This window comes from Panulirus ornatus, chromosome 54 (genome assembly GCF_036320965.1).
Source record: "Panulirus ornatus isolate Po-2019 chromosome 54, ASM3632096v1, whole genome shotgun sequence".
NCBI classification, from domain to species: Eukaryota; Metazoa; Arthropoda; class Malacostraca; order Decapoda; family Palinuridae; genus Panulirus; species Panulirus ornatus.
In genome coordinates this window covers 7,296,526-7,324,170 of record NC_092277.1, presented here as the reverse complement: position 1 = coordinate 7,324,170, position 27,645 = coordinate 7,296,526, and the positions used below count along the sequence as shown (strand labels likewise).

At 40.6% G+C, this 27,645-nt stretch overlaps 1 long non-coding RNA gene and 2 other non-coding genes across 4 annotated transcripts in view; 2 read left to right on the top strand and 1 right to left on the bottom strand.

Annotated features, from left to right (window-relative positions):
- Nucleotides 1-549: 549 nt before the first annotated feature.
- Nucleotides 550-27,645, bottom strand: part of LOC139765371 (uncharacterized) — a 203,756-nt gene continuing 176,660 nt past the window's right edge. For both annotated transcript variants that reach the window (XR_011716658.1, XR_011716659.1), the window contains exon 4: nucleotides 550-746. This is a non-coding gene — a long non-coding RNA (uncharacterized lncRNA). The remainder of the gene's footprint in view (nucleotides 747-27,645) is intronic.
- TRNAF-GAA (transfer RNA phenylalanine (anticodon GAA)) lies at nucleotides 2,154-2,226 on the top strand. The gene has a single exon. It is a non-coding gene; the product is annotated as a tRNA-Phe (tRNA).
- On the top strand, nucleotides 4,162-4,233 carry TRNAL-CAA (transfer RNA leucine (anticodon CAA)). Its single transcript has one exon. It is a non-coding gene; the product is annotated as a tRNA-Leu (tRNA).

Sequence of the window (27,645 nt, the reverse complement as noted above, 5' to 3'; positions counted from 1 at the left end):
TTATAGATGACAGCTAGAGACTGAATGTGAACGAAGAAGTCCTTCATTGTCTTTTCCTTGCGCTACCTCGCGCACAAGCGGGGGAGGGGCTTTTCTTTTCATGTGTGGCAGGGTAGCGAAGGGAATGAATAAGGGCAGACAGTATGAATTATGTACATGTGTATATATGTATATGTCTGTGTGTGTATATATATGTATACACATACACATACATATGGCTGCTGTATGTGTGTATGTAAATCACAGTACCGCACACTTCCCTACTACTCTGTCAATTTGATAATCTAAGTATAGTTCAGCATAAAACTGCTCTGCTTTAATGCCAGTAGTGGCAGATAAATTTATATTCTCAATGAAGTGCAAAAAAGGGCTCTGGGACCATTCCCTCGGTACTTAAGAATCACATATTTCTTTGTGAATATTGATTCATTATGTAAAACCACAAACATGATTAACATAGCTCTGAAAGTTTTAAACTGCTACAAGAACTTTCTTCAATATTACTAACAAATGATTTATTTAAGTCTGACCTTGGAATAGTTGGGGCTGTTGGTCTGAACAAGATGGTTGAGACTGCAGGTCTGCTGACTTATCTGAGGAGGGATTGGCAGTGTCTACAAATCATGATGCCTCCTGGTCAAGCACCTGTATGCTCAAGTATAATCCTTCTCCATCATTTGCTGCAACTTCTTAATGCACTTCATTTTGAATTAAGCAAGCAAGGGTTCAGGCCAGCATTCACCAAACTGAAAATTAAACTGATTATATTTGCCGTTGTCAACTACATAGTTGCACAACAAACTGTATGTCATATCAATTCTCTTAAATATAAGCTTAAAGAATAATTGTGGACCTTGTGTAGGTACAAGTTATGTGCCTTGAGGAAAGCATCATGTGTTGTGCTGTAAGTCTTAATAGCTATATCCATCAATGTGGCTGTCGTACCATAGTACCACAATAAAATAAACACAAGCCAAATATTACCAGAAAACATACAGAAAATTATTCATGGAATAGTTATACCTTAAGAAATATTTCATACAGATGCAAGGAAATACAAAATGGCTCAATTCAATTCTTGAAACCAAAATGGAAGAAAAGCTTGGGAATTGTTTTCCATCTTGTACAACAATCTTAGGACATCTTGGGGCTAATCATCCAGGACACTCCTTCCAAATTACAATCTGGAAACACCATCCAAATAAATAACCTCAACTGTCAAATTTAGATAGGCTAAACATTCATTCCAAATATCAAGGTCAAACCCATTACGAAATAGAACAACTTTTCAGCTTAACCTTTTATTGCAGACATTATCTGAAGAAGTAATGTGTGTGTGTAACTTTACAGAGATGCATACGTGTCTTGTTTCTCTGAAAAAAACATATAAAAAGATCTTATCAGGAACGTATGGAAGGCTGGAGGGCCCCAGGAACCAGCCATAGTGTAGGGGTTTATGATATCCAATTGTGGCTGTTGTCAGCCAGTCTATGTGGTGGTGATAATCTATGGCCAGGACCATAAAACATCAAGACGCCATTGGTAAATACTACCTCGACTTTACTGGAAATATCACATAATGTTGACCTCACACTTTATGAACCTCTCCATTAACTACCATTTCTCAAGGAAACAATAATATCTGAAAGACAAGTTTTACTCTACAAACAAAACAAATATTTAAAACAACTGACACACAGATGAATGTATAATAATAAAGGCAGTAATTTTCAGTATGTGTCGTCGACCCAGTAATGGCTGACCTGTACCATATTTCGCTCTTCCGCTTCAGCTACACATCTTGACCTATAACAAATCTAAATCATTATTATATTATAATTTTATTTAATATTACACTATTCTTATGTTAATATTTCGTCTAACAAACACATACCCAAACTGTAGAAGTATCAGAAGAGCAATTTCCGGGGTGAACAAGCGGGAAGGTATGATCATATGATCTTGCCATACACCATCATGATATATGGCCAATTCCCTCACCTTTCTGCTACATCACATGACCTACTTCATCATCATCACACCACCAAACTGCTACAAACTACACCACATCACCTACTTCATCATCACACCACAACACAACAAAATACTTTTGGGTAGGATAAATACCCCCCAAAAATTTTTATATAATTGAGGCCCGGATAGCTCAGTCGGGAGAGCGCTCGACTGAAGATCGAGAGGTCCCTGGTTCAATCCCTGGTCCGGGCAAACTTTTTTTTTTTTTTTTAGTTTTTTCATGTTTTTATATCTGTACAACATTTAGCCTATTTATCCATTATAATTTACATATTAACAAACCATTGTGGTTTTTGACGTTATCTGAAATCGTTATTATACTGTGCTCTCATTTCCTTCTTGTGTTTACTTTAGTTAACCCAAAAAACATACATTTGAATGCTTTCTTATATCGTGAAATTTGTGATATAGAAACATTTATTTATACATGAAATATGTTAATTCTGTTTCGTAATTTTGTAATGTACAAGATGATAATGTTTGTATGTGAATAATTAGTTGTAATGGAGCGTTATTGTAGGAAAGTTTGGAAGTATGTCGACCAACCGATGGGCATCCGTTCTCTCTGGATGGCAACAGCCATTGTGTACATTTGTTGGTCAACACATCTCCAAACTTTCATACAATAACGATACATTACAACTAATTATTCACATACAAATATTATCATCTTGTACATTACAAAATTACGGAACAGTATTAACATATTTCATGTATAAATAAATGTTTGTACATCACAAAATTCAACATATAAGAACGTATTCAAATGTATGTTTTTTTTGGCAAACTCAAGTAAATACATGAACAAACTATGAGCACAATATTTATATATATATCATACAAACCTCCAACAGTCACGATCGAACCCGGGTCCCATGTGCAACAGGCGGGAGCGTTACCGCTAGGATATGAAGGCCCCTAATAGGGAAATGACTATTGGAATACTATGTACTCGAATACCTTTCATCTCACCTTGGTGATCAACTGGATCTACACCGGTTATTTCCCATCAGGCTCATATAAATGTGAATAAGAGCAAGGTTATTAGGTACAGTAGGGTTGAGGGTCAAGTCAATTGGGAGGTGAGTTTGAATGGAGAAAAACTGGAGGAAGTATAGTGTTTTAGATATCTGGGAGTGGATCTGGCAGCGGATGGAACCATGGAAGCGTAAGTGGATCATAGGATGGGGGAGGGGGCAAAAATTCTGTGAGTCTTGAAGAATGTGTGGAAGTCGAGAACATTATCTCGGAAAGCAAAAATGGGTATGTTTGAAGGAATAGTGGTTCCAACAATGTTGTATGGTTGCGAGCGTGGGCTATGGATAGAGTTGTGCACAGGAGGATGGATGTGCTGGAAATGAGATGTTTGAGGACAATATGTGGTGTGAGGTGGTTTGATCGAGTAAGTAACGTAAGGGTAAGAGAGATGTGTGGAAATAAAAAGAGCGTGGTTGAGAGAGCAGAAGAGGGTGTTTTGAAATGGTTTGGGCACATGGAGAGAATGAGTGAGGAAAGATTGACCAAGAGGATATATGTGTCGGAGGTGGAGGGAACGAGGAGAAGAGGGAGACCAAATTGGAGGTGGAAGGATGGAGTGAAAAAGATTTTGTGTGATCGGGGCCTGAACATGCAGGAGGGTGAAAGGAGGGCAAGGAATAGAGTGAATTGGAGCGATGTGGTATACCGGGGTTGACGTGCTGTCACTGGATTGAATCAGGGCATGTGAAACGTCTGGGGTAAACCATGGAAAGCTGTGTAGGTATGTATATTTGCGTGTGTGGACGTATGTATATACATGTGTAAGGGGGTGGGTTGGGCCATTTCTTTCATCTGTTTCCTTGCGCTACCTCGCAACGCGGGAGACAGCGACAAAGCAAAAAAAAAAAAAGAAAAAAAAATATATATATATATATATATATATATATATGTATATATATATATATATATATATATATATATATATATATATATATATATATATATATATATATATATATATATATATACATATATATATATATATATAATCCCCTCCAGCACTTTCTAAGACCAGGAGCAGAGCCAAACAAAAAAATGTCGGGATTTTCTAGCAATTCAAATAGAAGATTTTTTTTGTATTATATTACCGCCTGGTTAGCTTAGTGGCAGAGCGTGAGCCTCAAAAGCTCAAGGTCGTGAGTTCGATTCTCACACCAGGCAAACTTTTCTTTTTAGTTTTTTCATGTTTTTATATCTGTACAACATTTAGCCTATTTATCCATTATAATTTACATATTAACAAACCATTGTGGTTTTTGACGTTATCTGAAATCGTTATTATACTGTGCTCTCATTTCCTTCTTGTGTTTACTTTAGTTAACCCAAAAACATACATTTCAATGCCTTTTTATTATGTGAAATTCGTGATATAGAAACATTTATTTATACATGAAATATGTTAATTCTGTTTCGTAATTTTGTAATGTACAAGATGATGATATTTGTATGTGAATAATTAGTTGTAATGGAGCGTTATTGTATGAAAGTTTGGAGATGTGTTGACCAACAAATGTACACAATGCTACGGCTGTTGCCATCCAGAGAGAACGGATGCCCATCGGTGAGAACAGTGGAAGTAAGGGGAGTGGGGGAGGAATGGGATGTATTTAGGGAATCAGTGATGGATTGCGCAAAACATGCTTGTGGCATGAGAAGAGTGGGAGGTGGGTTGATTAGAAAGGGTAGTGAGTGGTGGGATGAAGAAGTAAGAGTATTAGTGAGAGAAGAGAGAGGCATTTGGACGATTTTTGCAGGGAAAAAATGCAATTGAGTGGGAGATGTATAAAAGAAAGAGACAGGAGGTCAAGAGAGAGGTGCAAGAGGTGAAAAAAAGGGCAAATGAGAGTTGGGGTGAGAGAGTATCATTAAATCTTAGGGAGAATAAAAAGATGTTCTGCAAGGAGGTAAATAAAGTGCGTAAGACAAGGGAGCAAATGGGAACTTCAGGGAAGGGCGCAAATGGGGAGGGGAGGTGATAACAAGTAGTGGTGATGTGAGAAGGAGATGGAGTGAATATTTTGAAGGTTTGTTGAATGTGTTTGATGATAGAGTGGCAGATATAGGGTGTTTTGGTCGAGGTGGTGTGCAAAGTGAGAGGGTTAGGGAAAATGATTTGGTAAACAGAGAAGAGGTAGTAAAAGCTTTGCGGAAGATGAAAGCCGGCAAGGCAGCAGGTTTGGATGGTATTGCAGTGGAATTTATTGAAAAAGGGGGTGACTGTATTGTTGACTGGTTGGTAAGGTTATCTAATGTATGTATGACTCATGGTGAGGTGCCTGAGGATTGGCGGAATGCATGCATAGTGCCATTGTACAAAGGCAAAGGGGATAAGAGTGAGTGCTCAAATTACAGAGGTATAAGTTTGTTGAGTATTCCTGGTAAATTATATGGGAGGGTATTGATTGAGAGGGTGAAGGCATGTACAGAGCATCAGACTGGGGAAGAGCAGTGTGGTTTCAGAAGTGGTAGAGGATGTGTGGATCAGGTGTTTGCTTTGAAGAATGTATGTGAGAAATACTTAGAAAAGCAAAGGGATTTGTATGTAGCATTTATGGATCTGGAGAAGGCATATGATAGAGTTGATAGAGATACTCTGTGGAAGGTATTAAGAATATATGGTGTGGGAGGCAAGTTGTTAGAAGCAGTGAAAAGTTTTTATCAAGGATGTAAGGCATGTGTACGTGTAGGAAGAGAGGAAAGTGATTGGTTCTCAGTGAATGTAGGTTTGCGGCAGGGGTGTGTGATGTCTCCATGGTTGTTTAATTTGTTTATGGATGGGGTTGTAAGGGAGGTGAATGCAAGAGTTTTGGAAAGAGGGGCAAGTATGAAGTCTGTTGGGGATGAGAGAGCATGGGAAGTGAGTCAGTTGTTATTCGCTGATGATACAGCGCTGGTGGCTGATTCATGTGAGAAACTGCAGAAGCTGGTGACTGAGTTTGGTAAAGTGTGTGAAAGAAGAAAGTTAAGAGTAAATGTGAATAAGGGCAAGGTTATTAGGTACAGTAGGGTTGAGGGTCAAGTCAATTGGGAGGTGAGTTTGAATTGAGAAAAACTGGAGGAAGTGAAGTGTTTTAGATATCTGGGAGTGGATCTGGCAGCGGATGGAACCATGGAAGCGGAAGTGGATCATAGGGTGGGGGAGGGGGCAAAAATTCTGGGAGCCTTGAAGAATGTGTGGAAGTCGAGAACATTATCTCGGAAAGCAAAAATGGGTATGTTTGAAGGAATAGTGGTTCCAACAATGCTGTATGGTTGCGAGGCGTGGGCTATGAATAGAGTTGTGCGCAGGAGGATGGATGTTCGGGAAATGAGATGTTTGAGGACAATGTGTGGTGTGAGGTGGTTTGATCGAGTAAGTAACGTAAGGGTAAGAGAGATGTGTGGAAATAAAAAGAGCGTGGTTGAGAGAGCAGAAGAGGGTGTTTTGAAATGGTTTGGGCACATGGAGAGAATGAGTGAGGAAAGATTGACCAATAGGATATATGTGTCGGAGGTGGAGGGAACGAGGAGAAGTGGGAGACCAAATTGGAGGTGGAAAGATGGAGTGAAAAAGATTTTGTGTGATCGAGGCCTGAACATGCAGGAGGGTGAAAGGAGGGCAAGGAATAGAGTGAATTGGAGCGATGTGGTATACCGGGGTTGACATGCTGTCAGTGGATTGAATCAAGGCATGTGAAGCGTCTGGGGTAAACCATGGAAAGCTGTGTAGGTATGTATATTTGCATGTTTGGACGGATGTATATACATGTGTATGGGGGTGGGTTGGGCCATTTCTTTCGTCTGTTTCCTTGCGCTACCTTGCAAACGCGGGAGACAGCGACAAAGCAAAAAAAAAAATATATATATATATATTTATATATATATATATATATATATATATATATATATATATATATATATATATATATATATATATATATATATATATATATATATATATATATATATATATATATATATATATATATATATATATATATATATATATATATATATATATATATATATATATATATATATATATATATATAATTGGTATACATGGGGTGTTCAGTGTTGTAAATGGAAATGGTGAAGAGCTTGTAGATTTATGTGCTGAAAAAGGTCTGGTGATTGGGAATACCTGGTTTAAAAAGCAAGATATACATAAGTATACGTATGTAAGTAGGAGAGATGGCCAGAGAGCGTTATTGGATTATGTGTTAATTGACAGGCGCGCGAAAGAGAGACTTTTGGATGTTAATGTGCTGAGAGGTGCAACTGGAGGGATGTCTGATCATTATCTTGTGGAGGCTAAGGTGAAGATTTGTATGGGTTTTCAGAAAAGAAGAGTGAATGTTGGGGTGAAGAGGGTGGTGAGAGTAAGTGAGCTTGGGAAGGAGACTTGTGTGAGGAAGTACCAGGAGAGACTGAGTACAGAATGGAAAAAGGTGAGAACAATGGAAGTAAGGGGAGTGGGGGAGGAATGGGATGTATTTAGGGAATCAGTGATGGATTGCGCAAAAGATGCTTGTGGCATGAGAAGAGTGGGAGGTGGGTTGATTAGAAAGGGTAGTGAGTGGTGGGATGAAGAAGTAAGATTATTAGTGAAAGAGAAGAGAGAGGCATTTGGACGATTTTTGCAGGGAAAAAATGCAATTGAGTGGGAGATGTATAAAAGAAAGAGACAGGAGGTCAAGAGAAAGGTGCAAGAGGTGAAAAAGAGGGCAAATGAGAGTTGGGGAGAGATAGTGTCATTAAATTTTAGGGAGAATAAAAAGATGTTCTGGAAGGAGGTAAATAAAGTGCGTAAGACAAGGGAGCAAATGGGAACTTCAGGGAAGGGCGCAAATGGGGAGGGGAGGTGATAACAAGTAGTGGTGATGTGAGAAGGAGATGGAGTGAGTATTCTGAAGGTTTGTTGAATGTGTTTGATGATAGAGTGGCAGATATAGGGAGTTTTGGTCGAGGTGGTGTGCAAAGTGAGAGGGTTAGGGAAAATGATTTGGTAAACAGAGAAGAGGTAGTAAAAGCTTTGCGGAAGATGAAAGCCGGCAAGGCAGCAGGTTTGGATGGTATTGCAGTGGAATTTATTAAAAAAGGGGGTGACTGTATTATTGACTGGTTGGTAAGGTTATTTAATGTATGTATGACTCATGGTGAGGTGCCTGAAGATTGGCGGAATGCGTGCATAGTGCCTTTGTACAAAGGCAAAGGGGATAAGAGTGAGTGCTCAAATTACAGAGGTATAAGTTTGTTGAGTATTCCTGGTAAATTATATGGGAGGGTATTGATTGAGAGGGTGAAGGCATGTACAGAGCATCAGATTGGGGAAGAGCAGTGTGGTTTCAGAAGTGGTAGAGGATGTGTGGATCAGGTGTTTGCTTTGAAGAATGTATGTGAGAAATACTTAGAAAAGCAAATGGATTTGTATGTAGCATTTATGGATCTGGAGAAGGCATATGATAGAGTTGATAGAGATGCTCTGTGGAAGGTATTAAGAATATATGGTGTGGGAGGCAAGTTGTTAGAAGCAGAGAAAAGTTTTTATCGAGGATGTAAGGCATGTGTACATGTAGGAAGAGAGGAAAGTGATTGGTTCTCAGTGAATGTAGGTTTGCGGCAGGGGTGTGTGATGTCTCCATGGTTGTTTAATTTGTTTATGGCTGGGGTTGTTAGGGAGGTGAATGCAAGAGTTTTGGAAAGAGGGGCAAGTATGAAGTCTGTTGGGGATAAGAGAGCTTGGGAAGTGAGTCAGTTGTTGTTCGCTGATGATACAGCGCTGGTGGCTGATTCATGTGAGAAACTGCAGAAGCTGGTGACTGAGTTTGGTAAAGTGTGTGAAAGAAGAAAGTTAAGAGTAAATGTGAATAAGAGCAAGGTAATTAGGTACAGTAGGGTTGAGGGTCAAGTCAACTGGGAGGTAAGTTTGAATGGAGAAAAACTGGAGGAAGTAAAGTGTTCTAGATATCTGGGAGTGGGTCTGGCAGCGGATGGAACCATGGAAGCGGAAAAGGATCATAGGGTGGGGGAGGGGGCGAAAATCCTGGGAGCCTTGAAGAATGTGTGGAAGTCGAGAATATTATCTCGGAAAGCAAAAATGGTTATGTTTGAAGGAATAGTGGTTCCAACAATGTTGTATGGTTGCGAGGCGTTGGCTATGGATAGAGTTGTGCGCAGGAGGATGGATGTGCTGGAAATGAGATGTTTGAAGACAATGTGTGGTGTGAGGTGGTTTGATCGAGTAAGCAACGTAAGGGTAAGAGAGATGTGTGGAAATAAAAAGAGCGTGGTTGAGAGAGCAGAAGAGGGTGTTTTGAAATGGTTTGGGCACATGGAGAGAATGAGTGAGGAAAGATTGCCCAAGAGGATATATGTGTCGGAGGTGGAGGGAACGAGGAGAAGTGTGAGACCAAATTGGAGGTGGAAAGATGGAGTGAAAAAGATTTTGTGTGATCGAGGCCTGAACATGCATGAGGGTGAAAGGAGGGCAAGGAATTAAGAATATATGGTGTGGGAGACAAGTTGTTAGAAGCAGTGAAAAGTTTCTATCGAGGATGTAAGGTATGTGTACGTGTAGGAAGAGAGGAAAGTGATTGGTTCTCAGTGAATGTAGGTTTGCGGCAGGGGTGTGTGATGTCTCCATGGTTGTTTAATTTGTTTATGGATGGGGTTGTTAGGGAGGTGAATGCAAGAGTTTTGGAAAGAGGGGCAAGTATGAAGTCTGTTGGGGATGAGAGAGCTTGGGAAGTGAGTCAGTTGTTGTTCGCTGATGATACAGCGCTGGTGGCAGATTCATGTGAGAAACTGCAGAAGCTGGTGACTGAGTTTGGTAAAGTGTGTGAAAGAAGAAATTTAAGAGTAAATGTGAATAAGAGCAAGGTTATTCGGTACACTAGGGTTGAGGGTCAAGTCAACTTGGAGGTAAGTTTGAATGGAGAAAAACTGGAGGAAGTAAAGTGTTTTAGATATCTGGGAGTGGATCTGGCAGCGGATGGAACCATGGAAGCGGAAGTGGATCATAGGATGGGGGAGGGGGCGAAAATTCTGGGAGCCTTGAAGAATGTGTGGAAGTCGAGAACATTATCTCGGGAAGCAAAAATGGGTATGTTTGAAGGAATAGTGGTTCCAACAATGTTGTATGGTTGCGAGGCGTGGGCTATGGATAGAGTTGTGCGCAGGAGGATGGATGTGCGGGAAATGAGATGTTTGAGGACAATCTGTGGTGTGAGGTGGTTTGATCGAGTAAGTAACGTAAGGGTAAGAGAGATGTGTGGAAATAAAAAGAGCGTGGTTGAGAGAGCAGAAGAGGGTGTTTTGAAATGGTTTGGGCACATGGAGAGAATGAGTGAGGAAAGATTGCCCAAGAGGATATATGTGTCGGAGGTGGAGGGAACGAGGAGAAGTGGGAGACCAAATTGGAGGTGGAAAGATGGAGTGAAAAAGATTTTGTGTGATCGGGGCCTGAACATGCAGGAGGGTGAAGGAGGGCAAGGAATAGAGTGAATTGGAGCGATGTGGTATACCGGGGTTGACGTGCTGTCAGTGGATTGAATCAGGGCATGTGAAGCATCTGGGGTAAACCATGGAAAGCTGTGTAGGTATGTATATTTGTGTGTGTGGACGTATGTATATACATGTGTATGGGGGTGGGTTGGGCCATTTCTTTCGTCTGTTTCCTCGCGCTACCTCGCAAAACGCAGGAGACAGCGACAAAGCAAAAAAAAAAAAAAAAAGTATATATATATATATATATATATATATATATATATATATATATATATATATATATATATATATTTCTTGTCTTATGCACTTTATTTACCTCTTTTTATTCTCTCTAGAATTTAATGATAATCTCTCACCCCAACTCGCATTTGCCGCTTTTTTTTCACCTCTTGCACCTTTCTCTTGACCTCCTGCCTCTTGCTTTTATACATCTAGTCATTTGCATTGTTTACCTGGGAGACCAAATTGGAGGTGGAAAGATGGAGTGAAAAAGATTTTGAGTGATCGGGGCCTGAACATGCAGGAGGTTGAAAGGCGTCCAAGGAATAGAGTGAATTGGAATGATGTGGTATACCAGGGTCAATGTGCTGTCAATGGATTGAACCAGGGTATGTGAAGTGTCTGAGGTAAACCATGGAAAATTCAGTGGACCCTGGATATGGAAAGGGAGCTGTGGTTTCTATGCATTATACATAACAGCTAGAGACTGAGTGTGAACGAATGTGGCCTTTGTTGTCTTTTCCTAGGGCTACCTCGTGCACATGCAGGGAGAGGGGGTTGTCATTTCATGTGTGGCAGGGTGGCGACGGGGAATGAATAAGGGCAGACAGTATGAATTATGTACATGTGTTTATATGTATATGTCTGTGTGTGTATATATATATGTATACGTTGAGATGTTTTATTATTATTTTGCTTTGTCGCTGTCTCCCGCGTTAGCGAGGTAGCGCAAGGAAACAGACGAAAGAACGGCCTAACCCACCCACTTACACATGTATATACAGACACGTCCACACACGGAAATATACATACCTATACATTTCAATGTATACATATATATACACACACAGACATATACATATATACACATGTAGATAATTCATACTGTCTGCCTTTATTCATTCCCATCGCCACCTCACAACACATGGAATAATAACCCCCTCCCCTCTCATGTGTGCGAGGTAGCGCTAGGAAAAGACAACAAAGGCCCCATTAGTTCACACTCACTCTCTAGCAGAGTGTGATGTACAGGTATTTATGTGATGTACAGGTATTTATATGTGCTGTGTGTGGACGTGTATGTATATACATGTGTATGTGGGTAGGTTGGGCCATTCTTTCGTCTGTTTCCTTGCGCTACCTCGCTAACGCAGGAGACAGCGACAAAGTATAATGAATACATAAATAAATCTTATCTATTTCCTTTGTAACTCTAATCATCTGTTTTACTCTTATATCAATCGCATCATTCATTCAAAAAATGCAATTGCTGGTAAAGAAAAAATATCACCATTTGAATGTGGATTTGATCCTAAAGGATCAGCACGCATTCCATTTTCTTTAGAGTTCTTCCTAATCTCTGCTATTTTTTCAATTTTTGATGTAGAAATTACACTATTACTACCTTTAGTATGCACTATAAACCTATCAAATTTAATCTCATGATCTTCCATGGGACTTATTTTCTTTTAAATCTTTTATTGGAACTATATGTCGAATGGCATTCCGGAGCCCTTGAATGATATCAATGGGGTTATAGTCAACGATGATATGTAACTTGCACTCACAAAGTGTTACATTTAACTAACCTCACTTCAATTAGAAAGCGAAAATTTGTTCTTAGGTTCGATCTAAGCCTTGGTTTAATTAACCTCTAATTACATTTTGGTAGAAGCCAAAAAGAGGCTTATCACTGTTAATGATTTCAATGAAATTTCATTTTCCTACCAATGAAGCATTTGTGGAATGAAAAAGGCTTGTAACTTATTTTCAAAGTGGTTCAATTCTGTTTATACATCTTTTCCATTGTGTAACTTTTAACACATTACATTCCTAATGTAAAGATGAAGATCAATCTCTCAAAAAATATATTCTTATATCACAGGTAAACTAAACCTCATTTGCAGCTTCAATGCAATATTCTAAGAATTAAATCATATGAGTAATAAAGCATGATTAAAGCAATATTAACTCAAAATTTTTTTTTCATAACTTTAATTTAAGTCTTATCCTATGTTATTTCTATAAAACTAGAGCCTCTTATTAAGACATTATGACCTCCCTGTCTACCTAAATACTCTAATCAAACCCCATCACACTTTTTTTTTTTACTTAGCACCAACTTTTAATGTCAATCTGATAAATGAAGTAAAAATCACAAATCTACAAAACTAGAAATGGAAGAAAGATCAATTGACTTCAAATTATCTATTCATATTCATATTGTACTTTGTCGCTGTCGCCTGCGTTTGCGAGGCAGCGCAAGGAAACAAATGAAGAATGGCCATAGCCACCCACATACACATGTATATACATAAACGTCCACACACGCACATATACATACCTACACTTTTCAACATATACATACACAGACATATACATATATACACATGTACATAATTCATACCTGCTGCCTTTATTCATTCCCATTGCCACCCCACCACACATGACATGACAGCCCCCTACCCCCACATGAGTGCCAGGTAGAGCTAGAAAAAGAACACAGAGGCCACATTCGTTCACAGTCAGTCTCTAGCTGTCATGCATAATGCACCGAAACCACATTTCCCTTTCCATATCCAGGCCACACAATACCCCAGACGCTTCACATGCCCTGGTTCAATGCACTGACAGCACGTCGACCCCGGTATACCACATCATTCCAATTCACTCTATTCCTTGCATGCCTTTCACCATCCTGCATGTTCAGGTCCTCCATTGCTCAAAATCTTTCTCACCCCATCCTTCCACCTCCAATTTGGTCTCCCACTTCTCATCGTTCCCTCCACCTCTGACACATATATCCTCTTTATCAACCTTTCCTCACTCATTTTCTCCATGTGACCAAACCATTTCAATATAACCTCTTCTGCTCACTCAACCACATTCTTTTTAATACCAAACATCTCTCTTACCCTTTCATTACTTACTCGATCAAATCACCTCACACCACCTATTGTCCTCAAACATCTCATTTCCAACATATCCACCCTCTCCCACATAACCTTATCTATAGCCCACGCCTCGCAACCAAATAACATTGTTGGAACGACTATTCCTTCAAACATACCCATTTCTGCTTTCCAAGATAATGTTCTCGCCTTCCACACATGCTTGAACGCTGCCAGAACATTCACCCCCTCCCTATCCCTGTGACTCACTTCCACTTCCATCCGCTGCCAAATCCACTCCCAGATATCTAAAACACTTCACTTCCCCAGTTTTTCTCCATTCAAACTTACCTCCCAATTCACTTGTCTCTCAAACCTACTGCACCTAATAACCTTGCTTTTATTCACATTTACTCTCAACTTTCTTCTTTCACACACTTTATGAAACTCAGTCACCAGCTTCTACACTTTCTCACCCTAGTCAGCCACCAATGCTGTATCATCAGCGAACAACAACTGACTCACTTCCCAAGCCCTCTCATCCACAACAGACTGCATTCTTGCCACTCTCTCCAAAACTCTTGCATTCACCTCCCTAACAACCCCACACATAAACAAATTAAACAACCATGGAGACATCGTGCATCCCTGCTGCAAACCGACATTCACTGGGAACCACTCACTTTCCTTTCTTCTTACTCATACACATGCCTTACATCCTCGACAAAAACTTTTCACTGCTTCTATCAACTTGCCTCCCACACCATAAACTCTTAAATAACTTCCACGGAGCATCTCTTATCAACTATCATATGCCTTCAAACTATAATTCATATTCATAAAACTGAATATATTTCCCAAGATCCCCCCAAAATTTATTACTGCTAAAGCTAAAATTTCCAAGAAAATCTCAAACAAATTATATATCTCTCTGAGAATAACAATCATGATAAAACTGATCTTATTACTACAGCCCCTACTCTCAATTCCAATCTAGGACTTGTTGTAGTTGTAGTAGAATCTCCGATTGAGATAAAAGAACTAATATTTGGTTCCACTTATAGTATAAAATAGAAGACAATAAGTATGACATACAGTTGTTGAAACACACAACAGAAAGTCAACCATATTGATATAATTATTTATTATACTTTGTCGCTGTCTCCCGCATTAGCGAGGAAGCGCACGGAAACTTATGAAAGAATGGCCCAATCCACCCACATACACATGCATATACATACACATCCACAAACGCACATATACATACCTATACATCTCAACATATACATACATATATACACACACAGACATGTACATATATACACATGTACATAATTCATCAAAATACTCACTCCATCTCCTTCTCACATCACCACTACTTGTTATCACCTCCCCATTAGCCCCCTTCACTGAAGTTCCCATTTGCTCCCTTGTCTTACGCACTTTATTTACCTCCTTCCAAAACATCTTTTTATTCTCCCTAAAATTCAATGATACTCTCTCACCCCAACTCTCATTTGCCCTCTTTTTCACCTCTTGCACCTTTCTCTTGACCTCCTGCCTCTTTCTTTTATACATCTCCCACTCATTTGCATTTTTTCCCTGCAAAAATTGTCTAAATGCCTCTCTCTTCTCTTTCACTAATAATCTTACATCTTCATCCCACCACTCACTACCCTTTCTAATCAACCCACCTCCCACGCTTCTCATGCCACAAGCATCTTTTGCGCAAGCCATCACTGCTTCCCTAAATACATCCCATTCCTCCCTCACTCCCCTTACCTCCTTTGTTCTCACCTTTTTCCATTCTGCACTCAGTCTCTCCTGGTACTTCCTCACACAAGTCTCCTTCCGAAGCTCACTTACTCTCACCACTCTCTTCACCCCAATATTCTCTCTTCTTTTCTGAAAACCCCTACAAATCTTCACCTTCGCCTCCACAAGATAATGATCGTACATCAGACATTGCTGGAACCACTATTCCTTCAAACATACCCATTTTTGCTTTCCAAGATAATGTTCTCGACTTCCACACAATCTTCAGCGCTCCCAGAACCTTCGCCCCCTCCCCCACCCTATGATTCACTTCCACTTCCATGGTTCCATCCACTGCCAAATCCACTCCCAGATAACTAAAACACTTCACTTCCTCCAGTTTTTCTCCATACAAACTTACTTTCCAATTGACTTGTCCCTCAACACTACTGTACCTAATAACCTTACTCTTATTCACATTTACTCTCGGCTTTCTTCTTTTACACACTTTACCAAACTCAGTCACCAGCTTCTGCAGTTTCTCACCCAAATCATCCACCAGCGCTGTATCATCAGCAAACAACAACTAACTTACTTCCCAAGCTCTCTCCTCCACAAAAGATTGCATACTTGTCCCTCTTTCCAAAACTCTTGCATTCACCTCCCTAACAACCCCATCTATAAACAAATTAAACAACCATGGAGACATCACGCACCCCTGCTGCAAACGAACATACACTAAGAACCAATCACTTTCCTATCTTCCTACACATACACATGCCTTACATCCTTGATAAAAACTTTTCACTGCTTCTAACAACTTGCCTCCCACACCATATATTCTTAATACCCCACACAGAGCATTTCTATCAACTCTATCATATGTCTTCTCCAGATCCATAAATGCTACATACAAATCCATTTGCTTTTCTAAGTATTTCTCACATACATTCTTCAAAGTAAATACCTGATCCACACATCCTCTACCACTTCTGAAACCACACTGCTCTTCCCCAATCTGATGCTCTGTACATGCCTTCACCCTCTCAATCAGTACCTTCCCATATAATATCCCAGCAATACTCAACAAACTTATACCTCTGTAATTTGAGCACTGTACAGTGGTACTATGCAAACATTCCGCCAATCCTCAGGCACCTCACCATGAGTCATATATGTATTACATAACCTTAAAAACCAATCAACAACACAGTCACCCCTTTTTTAGTAAATTCCACTGCTATACCATCCAAAACCACTGCCTTGCCGGCTTTCATCTTCCTCTACTACCTCTTCTCTGTTTACCAAATCATTCTCCTTAACCCTCTCACTTTGCATACCACCTTGACCAAAACACCCTATATCTGCCACTCTATTATCAAACACATTCAACAAACCTTCAAAATACTCACTCCATCTTCTTCTTACATCACCACTACTTGTTATCACCTCCCCATTAGCCTCCTTCACTGATGTTCCCATTTCTTCCCTTGTCTTTCACACTTTATTTACCCCCTTCCAAAACATCTTTTTTTTTTTATTATGCTCTGTCACTGTCTCTCGTGTTAGCGAGGTAGCGCAAGAATACAGACAAAAGAATAGCCCGACCCACCCAAATACACATGTATATACAAAATTGTCCACACATGCACATATATATTCCTATACATCTCGATGTATATAAATATATATATACACACACAGACATATACATATATACACATGTAGATAATTCATACTATCTGACCTTAGTCATTCCTGTCGCCATCCAGCCACATAATGAAATGAAAACCCCCTTCCCCTGCATGTGCGTGAGGTAGTGCTACAAAAAGACAACAAAGGCCAAATTTCTTCACACTCCGTCTCAAGCTGTCATGTATAATGCACCACACCAACAGCTCCCTATCCACGTCCTGGCCTCACAAAACTTTCCATGGTTTACCCCAGATGCTTCACATGCCCTGGTTCAATCCATTGACAGCACATCGACCCCGGTATACCACATCATTCCAATTCACTCTATTCCTTGCACGCCTTTCACCCTCCTGCATGTTCTGGCCCCGATCACTCAGAATCTTTTGCACTCCATCTTTCCACCTACAATTTGGTCTCCCACTTCTCGTTCCCTCCACCTCGGACACATATATCCTCTTTGCCAATCTTTCCTCACTCATTCTCTCCAAGTGACAAAATCATTTCAAAACACCCTCTTCTGCTCTCTCAACCACACTGTTTTTATTACCACACATCTCTCTTACCCTTTCATTCTTTCATTACTTACTCGATCAAACCACCTCACACCACATATTATCCTCAAACATCTCATTTCTAGCACATCCACCCTCCTCCGCACAACTCTATCTATAGCCTACGCCTCGCAAACATATAACATTGTTAGAACCACTATTCCTTCAAACATACCCATTTTTACTTTCCAAAATAACGTTCTCAACTTCCACACATTCTTCAATCCTCCCCAGACTTTCGCCCCCTCCCCCACCCTATGATTTACTTCCGCTTCCATGGTTCCATCTGTTGCCAAATCCACTCCCAGATATCTAAAACACTTCACTTCCTCCAGTTTTTCTCCATTCAAACTTACCTCCCAACTGACTTGTCCCTCAACCCTACTGTACCTAATAACCATGCTCTTATTCACATTTACTCTTAACTTTCTTCTTTCACACACTTTACCAGACTCAATCACCAGATTCTGCAGTTTCTCACACAAATCAGCCACCAGCGCTGTATCATCAGCGAACAACAACTGACTCACTTCCCAAGCTCTTTCTCCACAACAGACTGCATACTTGCCCCTCTTTCCAAAACTCTTGCATTCACCTCCCTAACAACCCCATCCATAAAAAATTAAACAACCATGGAGACATCACACACCTATGCCACAAACCAACATTCACTGCGAACCAATCACTTTCCTATCTTCCTACACATACACATGCCTTACATCCTCGATAAAAACTTTTCACTTCTTCTAACAACTTGCCTCCCACTCTATATATTCTTAATACCCCACACAGAGCATTTCTATCAACTCTATCATATGCTTTCTCCAGATCCATAAATGCTACATACAAATCCATTTGCTTTCCTAAGTATTTCTCACATACTTTCTTCAAAGTAAACGCCTGATCCACACATCCTCTACCACTTCTGAAACCACACTGCTCTTCCCCAATCTGATGCTCTGTACATGCTTTCACCCTCTCAATCAATACCCTCCCATATAATTTCCCAGCAATACTCAACAAACTTATACCTCTGTAATTTCATCATTCACTCTTACCCCCTTTGTCTTTGTACAATGGAACTATGCAAGCATTCCGCCAATCCTCAGGCACCTCACCATGAGTCATACATACATTAAATAACCTTCCCAACCAGTCAACAACAAAGTTACCCCCTTTTTTAATAAATTCCACTGCTATACCACCCAAACCCGCTGCCCTGCTGGCCTTCATCTTCCACAAACCTTTTACTACCTCTTCTCTGTTTACCAAATCATTCTCCTTAACCCTCTCACCTTGCACACCACCTTGACCGAAACACCCTATATCTGCCACTCTATCATCAAACACATTTAACAAACCTTCAAAATACTCTCTCCATCTCCTTCTCACAACATCACTACTTGTAATCACCTCCCCATTAGCCCCCTTCACTGATGTTTCCATTTGTTCCCTCGTCTTACGCACTTTATTTACCTCCTTCCAAAACATCTTTTTTTTTTATTATACTTTGTCACTGTCTCCTGCGTTAGCGAGATAGCGCAAGGAAACAGAGGAAACAATGGCCCAACCCACCCAAATACACATGTATATACATAAACGTCCACACACGCACATATATATTCCTATACATCTCGACGTATACAAATATATATACACACACAGAAATATACATATATACACATGTACATAATTCATACTATCTGACCTTAGTCATTCCCGTCGCCACCCCACCACATAATGAAATGAAAACCCACTCCCCCTGCATGTGCGCGAGGTAGTGCTACGAAAAGACAAAAAAGGCCACATTTCTTCACACTCCGTCCCAAGCTGTCACGTATAATGCACCAAACCAACAGCTCCCCTTCCATATCCAGGCCTCACAAAACTTTCCATGGTTTACCCCAGACGCTTTACATGCCCTGGTTCAATCCATTGACAGCACATCGACTCCGGTATACCACATCGTTCCAATTCACTCTATTCCTTGCATGTCTTTCACCCTCCTGCATGTTCAGGCCCCTATCACTCAAAATCTTTTTCACTCCATCTTTCCACCTACAATCAGGTCTCCCACTTCTTGTTCCCTCCACCTCTGACACATATATCCTCTTTGCCAATCTTTCCTCACTCATTCTCTCCATGTGACAAAATCATTTCAAAACACCCTCTTCTGCTCTCTCAACCACACTCTTCTTATTACCACACATCTCTCTTACCCTTTCATTCTTTCATTACTTACTAGATCAAACCACCACACACCACATATTGTCCTCAAACATCTCATTTCTAGCACATCCACCCTCCTCCACACAACTCTTTCTATAGCCCACGCCTCGTAACCATATAACATTGTTAGAACCACTATTCCTTCAAACATACCCATTTTTGCTTTCCAAAATAATGTTCTCAACTTCCACACATTCTTCAAAGCTCCCAAAACTTTCGCCCCCTCCCCCAACCTATGATTTACTTCCGCTTCCATGGTTCCATCTGTTGCCAAATCCACTCCCAGATATCTAAAACACTTCACTTCCTCCAGTTTTTCTCCATTCAAACTTACCTCCCAATTGACTTGTCCCTCAACCCTACTGTACCTAATAACCTTGCTCTTATTCACATTTACTCTTAACTTTCTTCTTTCACACACTTTACCAGACTCAATCACCAGATTCTGCAGTTTCTCACACAAATCAGCCACCAGCGCTGTATCATCAGCGAACAACAACTGACTCACTTCCCAAGCTCTCTCCTCCACAACAGACTGCATACTTGCCCCTCTTTCCAAAACTCTTGCATTCACCTCCCTAACAACCCCATCCATAAACAAATCAAACAACCATAGAGACATCACATACCCCTTCCGCAAACCAACATTCACTGAGAGCCAATCACTTTCCTCTCTTCCTACACCTACACATGACGAACATCCTCAATAAAAACTTTTAAATGCTGATAACAACTTACCTCCCACACCATATATTCTTAATACCTTCCATACAGCATCTCTATCAACTCTAACATATGCTTTCTCCAGATCCATAAATACTACATACAAATCCATTTGCTTTTCTAAGTATTTCTCACATACATTTTTCAAAGCAAACACATGATCCACACATCCTCTACCATTTCTAAAACCAAAATGCTCTTCCCCAATCTGATGCTCTGTACATGCCTTCACCCTCACAATCAATACCCTCCCATATGATTTCCCAGCAATACTCAACAAACTTATACCTCTGTAATTTGAGCACTCACTCTCATACCCTTTGCCTTTGTACAATGACACTATGCAAGCATTCCGCCAGTTCTCAGGCACCTCACCATGAGTCATACATACATTAAATAACCTTACCAACCAGTCAACATCTTTCTTATTCTCCCTAAAATTTAATGATACTCACTCACCCCAACTCTTATTTGCCCTCTTTTTCACCTCTTGCTCCTTTCTCTTGACCTCATTCCTCTTTCTTTTATACGTCTCCCAAACATTTGCATTATTTCCCTGGAAAAAATCTTCCAAATGCCTCTCTCTTCTCTTTCTCTAATAATCTTACTTCTTCATATCCCACCACTCACTACCCTTTCTAATCTGCCCACCTCCTACGCTTCTCATGCCACAAGCATCTTTTGCGCAAGCCATCACTGCTTCCCTAAATACATCCCATTCCTCCCCCACTTCCCTTATGTCCTTTGTTGTCACCTTTTTCCATTCTGTATTCAGTCTCTCCTGGTACTTCCTCACACAAGTCTCCTTCCCAAGCTCACTTACTCTCACCACTCTCTTCACCCCAACATTCTCTTTTCTTTTCTGAAAACCTCTTCAAATCTTCACCCTTGCCTCCACAAGATAATGATCAGACATCCCTCCAGCTGCACCTCTCAGCACACTTACATCCAAAAGTCTCTCTTTCGCGCACCTATCAATTAACATGTTTTTTTTTTTTTTTTTTTTGCTTTGTCGCTGTCTCCCGCGTTTGCGAGGTAGCGCAAGGAAACAGACGAAAGAAATGGCCCAACCCACCCCCATACACATGTACATACACACGTCCACACACGCAAATATACATACCTACACAGCTTTCCATGGTTTACCCCAGACGCTTCACATGCCTTGATTCAATCCACTGACAGCACGTCAACCCCGGTATACCACATCGCTCCAATTCACTCTATTCCTTGCCCTCCTTTCACCCTCCTGCATGTTCAGGCCCCGATCACACAAAATCTTTTTCACTCCATCTTTCCACCTCCAATTTGGTCTCCCTCTTCTCCTCGTTCCCTCCACCTCCGACACATATATCCTCTTGGTCAATCTTTCCTCACTCATTCTCTCCATGTGCCCAAACTATTTCAAAACACCCTCTTCTGCTCTCTCAACCACGCTCTTTTTATTTCCACACATCTCTCTTACCCTTACGTTACTTACTCGATCAAACCACCTCACACCACACATTGTCCTCAAACATCTCATTTCCAGCACATCCATCCTCCTGCGCACAACTCTATCCATAGCCCACGCCTCGCAACCATACAACATTGTTGGAACCACTATTCCTTCAAACATACCCATTTTTGCTTTCCGAGATAATGTTCTCGACTTCCACACATTCTTCAAGGCTCCCAGAATTTTCGCCCCCTCCCCCACCCTATGATCCACTTCCGCTTCCATGGTTCCATCCGCTGCCAGATCCACTCCCAGATATCTAAAACACTTCACTTCCTCCAGTTTTTCTCCATTCAAACTCACCTCCCAATTGACTTGACCCTCAACCCTACTGTACCTAATTACCTTGCTCTTATTCACATTTACTCTTAACTTTCTTCTTTCACACACTTTACCAAACTCAGTCACCAGCTTCTGCAGTTTCTCACATGAATCAGCCACCAGCGCTGTATCATCAGCGAACAACAACTGACTCACTTCCCAAGCTCTCTCATCCCCAACAGACTTCATACTTGCCCCTCTTTCCAAAACTCTTGCATTCACCTCCCTAACAACCCCATCCATAAACAAATTAAACAACCATGGAGACATCACACACCCCTGCCGCAAACCTACATTCACTGAGAACCAATCACTTTCCTCTCTTCCTACACGTACACATGCCTTACATCCTCGATAAAAACTTTTCACTGCTTCTAACAACTTGCCTCCCACACCATATATTCTTAATACCTTCCACAGAGCATCTCTATCAACTCTATCATATGCCTTCTCCAGATCCATAAATGCTACATACAAATCCATTTGCTTTTCTAAGTATTTCTCACATACATTCTTCAAAGCAAACACCTGATCCACACATCCTCTACCACTTCTGAAACCACACTGCTCTTCCCCAATCTGATGCTCTGTACATGCCTTCACCCTCTCAATCAATACCCTCCCATATAATTTACCAGGAATACTCAACAAACTTATATTTTTTTTTTTATTATACTTTGTCGCTGTCTCCCGCGTTTGCGAGGTAGCGCAAGGAAACAGACGAAAGAAATGGCCCAACCCCCCCCCCATACACATGTATATACATACGTCCACACACGCAAATATACATACCTACACAGCTTTCCATGGTTTACCCCAGACGCTTCACATGCCTTGATTCAATCCACTGACAGCACGTCAACCCCGGTATACCACATCGCTCCAATTCACTCTATTCCTTGCCCTCCTTTCACCCTCCTGCATGTTCAGGCCCCGATCCCACAAAATCTTTTTCACTCCATCTTTCCACCTCCAATTTGGTCTCCCTCTTCTCCTCGTTCCCTCCACCTCCGACACATATATCCTCTTGGTCAATCTTTCCTCACTCATTCTCTCCATGTGCCCAAACCACTTCAAAACACCCTCTTCTGCTCTCTCAACCACGCTCTTTTTATTTCCACACATCTCTCTTACCCTTACGTTACTCACTCGATCAAACCACCTCACACCACACATTGTCCTCAAACATCTCATTTCCAGCACATCCATCCTCCTGCGCACAACTCTATCCATAGCCCACGCCTCGCAACCATACAACATTGTTGGAACCACTATTCCTTCAAACATACCCATTTTTGCTTTCCGAGATAATGTTCTCGACTTCCACACATTCTTCAAGGCCCCAGAATTTTCGCCCCCTCCCCCACCCTATGATCCACTTCCGCTTCCATGGTTCCATCCGCTGCCAGATCCACTCCCAGATATCTAAAACACTTCACTTCCTCCAGTTTTTCTCCATTCAAACTCACCTCCCAATTGACTTGACCCTCAACCCTACTGTACCTAATAACCTTGCTCTTATTCACATTTACTCTTAACTTTCTTCTTCCACACACTTTACCAAACTCAGTCACCAGCTTCTGCAGTTTCTCACATGAATCAGCCACCAGCGCTGTATCATCAGCGAACAACAACTGACTCACTTCCCAAGCTCTCTCATCCCCAACAGACTTCATACTTGCCCCTCTTTCCAAAACTCTTGCATTTACCTCCCTAACAACCCCATCCATAAACAAATTAAACAACCATGGAGACATCACACACCCCTGCCACAAACCTACATTCACTGAGAACCAATCACTTTCCTCTCTTCCTACACGTACACATGCCTTACATCCTCGATAAAAACTTTTCACTGCTTCTAACAACTTTCCTCCCACACCATATATTCTTAATACCTTCCACAGAGCATCTCTATCAACTCTATCATATGCCTTCTCCAGATCCATAAATGCTACATACAAATCCATTTGCTTTTCTAAGTATTTCTCACATACATTCTTCAAAGCAAACACCTGATCCACACATCCTCTACCACTTCTGAAACCACACTGCTCTTCCCCAATCTGATGCTCTGTACATGCCTTCACCCTCTCAATCAATACCCTCCCATATAATTTACCAGGAATACTCAACAAACTTATACCTCTGTAATTTGAGCACTCACTCTTATCCCCTTTGCCTTTGTACAATGGCACTATGCACGCATTCCGCCAATCCTCAGGCACCTCACCATGAGTCATACGTACATTAAATAACCTTACCAACCAGTCAACAATACAGTCACCCCCTTTTTTAATAAATTCCACTGCAATACCATCCAAACCTGCTGCCTTGCCGGCTTTCATCTTCCGCAACGCTTTCACTACCTCTTCTCTGTTTACCAAATCATTTTCCCTAACCCTCTCACTTTGCACACCACCTCGACCAAAACACCCTATATCTGCCACTCTATCATCAAACACATTCAACAAACCTTCAAAATACTCACTCTATCTCCTTCTCACATCACCACTACTTGTTATCACCTCCCCATTTGCGCCCTTCACTGAAGTTCCCATTTGCTCCCTTGTCTTACGCACTTTATTTACCTCCTTCCAGAACATCTCAACAAACTTATACCTCTGTAATTTGAGCACTCACTCTTATCTCCTTTGCCTTTGTACAATGGCACTATGCACGCATTCCGCCAATCCTCAGGCACCTCACCATGAGTCATACATACAATTAACATGTAATCCAATAAATAACACTCTCTGGCCATCTCTCCTACTTGCATATGTATACTTATGTATCTCTCTCTTTTTAAACCAGGTATTCCCAATCACCAGTCCTTTTTCAGCACATAAATCTACAAGCTCTTCACCATTTCCATTTACAACACTGAACACCCTATGTACACCAATTATTCCCTCAACTGCCACATTACTCACCTTTGCATTCACATCAACCATCACTATAACCCGGTCTCGTACATCAAAACTAATAACACACTAACTCAGCTGCTCCCAAAACACTTGCCTCATGATCTTTCTTCTCATGCCCAGGTGTATATGCACCAATAATCACCCATCTCTCTCCATCCACCTTCAATTTTACCCATATCAATCTAGAGTTTACTTTCTTACACTCTATCACATACTCCCACCACTCCTGTTTCACTAGTGCAACTCCTTCCCTTGCTCTTATCCTCTCACTAACCCCTGACTTTACTCCCACGACATTCATAAACCGCTCTTCCCCTTTACCCTTGAGCTTTGCTTCATTCAGAGCCAAAACATCCAGGTTCGTTTCCTCAAACATACTACCTATCTCTCCTTTTTTCTCATTTTGGTTACATCCACACACATTTAGACACCCGAATCTGAGCCTTTGAGGAGGATGAGCACTCCCCACATGACTCCTTCTTCTGTTTCCCCTTTTAGAAGTTAAATACAAGGAGGGGAGGGTTTCTAGCCCCCAAAGCTCCTGTCCCCTTTAGTCGCCTTCTACGACACATAAGGAATGCGTGGGGAGTATTCTTTCTCCCCTATCCCCAGGGATAACTAAATACATAAAACAATAAAAATCTTTATCCTTCATATATCTCCCCTATATTCCATGTGTGGCGAGGTGGCGATGGGAATGAATAAAGGCGGACAGTGTGAATTGTGTGCATGGGTATATATGTATGTGTCTGTGTGTTTATATATATGTATACATTGAGATGTATAGGTATGTATATTTGCGTGTGTGGACGTGTATGTATATACATGTGTATGGGGGTGGGTTGGGTCATTTCTTTCGTCTGTTTCCTTGCGCTACCTTGCAAACGCGGGAGACAGCGACAAAGGAAAATAAATAAAAAATTAATAATATTTCCCTGATGATATAGAATTATTTATGAAATAAAGAAAACAAAAGAAGAAAACATTATAGATGTTGAATCAAAGATGAGACTCATTACTAAAGGACATCCATTCAAAATACAAAATTTTCATTCAACTAAAAATGCAACACCAGAAAAAAAAAAAAATGAAGTAACCAAAAAACACAAACCTCCTTAAATTTATCAGCATTTTTAAAATCATGATTTAAGATAAATAATTTACATTTTTGGATCCACAAACCCATTTTTTTCTAAACTACTTAAATATGGTATAAAAGTTAACCTTCCAATTTTAACAATTAAAACGTTCAAAGGAAGCTAATGAAGTAATAAAATTAAAAATTCTCGAATCTTACCTGGCCTGCAAGAAAATAAAAATCTATAAAACAAACTATGCAGCTTATCCTGTATATATAAATATTATATCTGGCCCTTAAAAATAAAAGCATTCCTAACCCAATTATAGTTATTTTTCTCCAACCAATCAAACTAACTAAAATCTGAACTTCAGCAAAATTCAATGTAAGAGCCCTTATATTTCCAATTCTAAGAAGAAATCACCATAATCCTATATTCAGTATCAATCTCAACATGCCTTTCCCAATTAACATGCTACAAGTTCCATTCGCACATATACTATGTTCACTAAACAAAACAAACCAGATGAGTATAGTCCATGACCTACTGTAACCACAAGAGAACCGGTTATTCCCCACCATCTCGATGTTATTAGATCTCCTAAAGCTATCCCTACATGAGCTATAGAAGAATAAACAATTACAGATTAAATATCTATCTCACACAAATACAATTCCTAAACTCACTCATAATCAAACAAAACTTTTATCAAGTGATGAGAATAAGGTAAAACAAGAATAATACTATAACCTCCAACTTTAATAAAACTCCAGCAAGAATCATAGAACCCACCACTGGAGCTTCGACATGAGCTTTAGGCAACCAAATATGAAATAAATATATTTATTTTATTCTTCTTTTTTTTTTTTTCTTCATACTATTCACCATCTCCCGCATCAGCAAGGTAGCGTTAAGAACAGAGGACTGGGCCTTAGAGGGAATATCCTCACCTGGCCCCCTTCTCTGTTCCTTCTTTTGGAAAATTGAAAAAAAAAAATGAGAGGGGAGGATTTCCAGCCCCCCGCTCCCTTCCCTTTTAGTCGCCTTCTACGACACGCAGGGAATACGTGGGAAGTATTCTTTCTCCCCTATCCCCAGGGATTTATTTATTATTTTGCTTTGTCGCCGTCTCCCGCGTTTGCGAGGTAGCGCAAGGAAACAGACGAAAGAAATGGCCCAACCCACCCCCATACACAA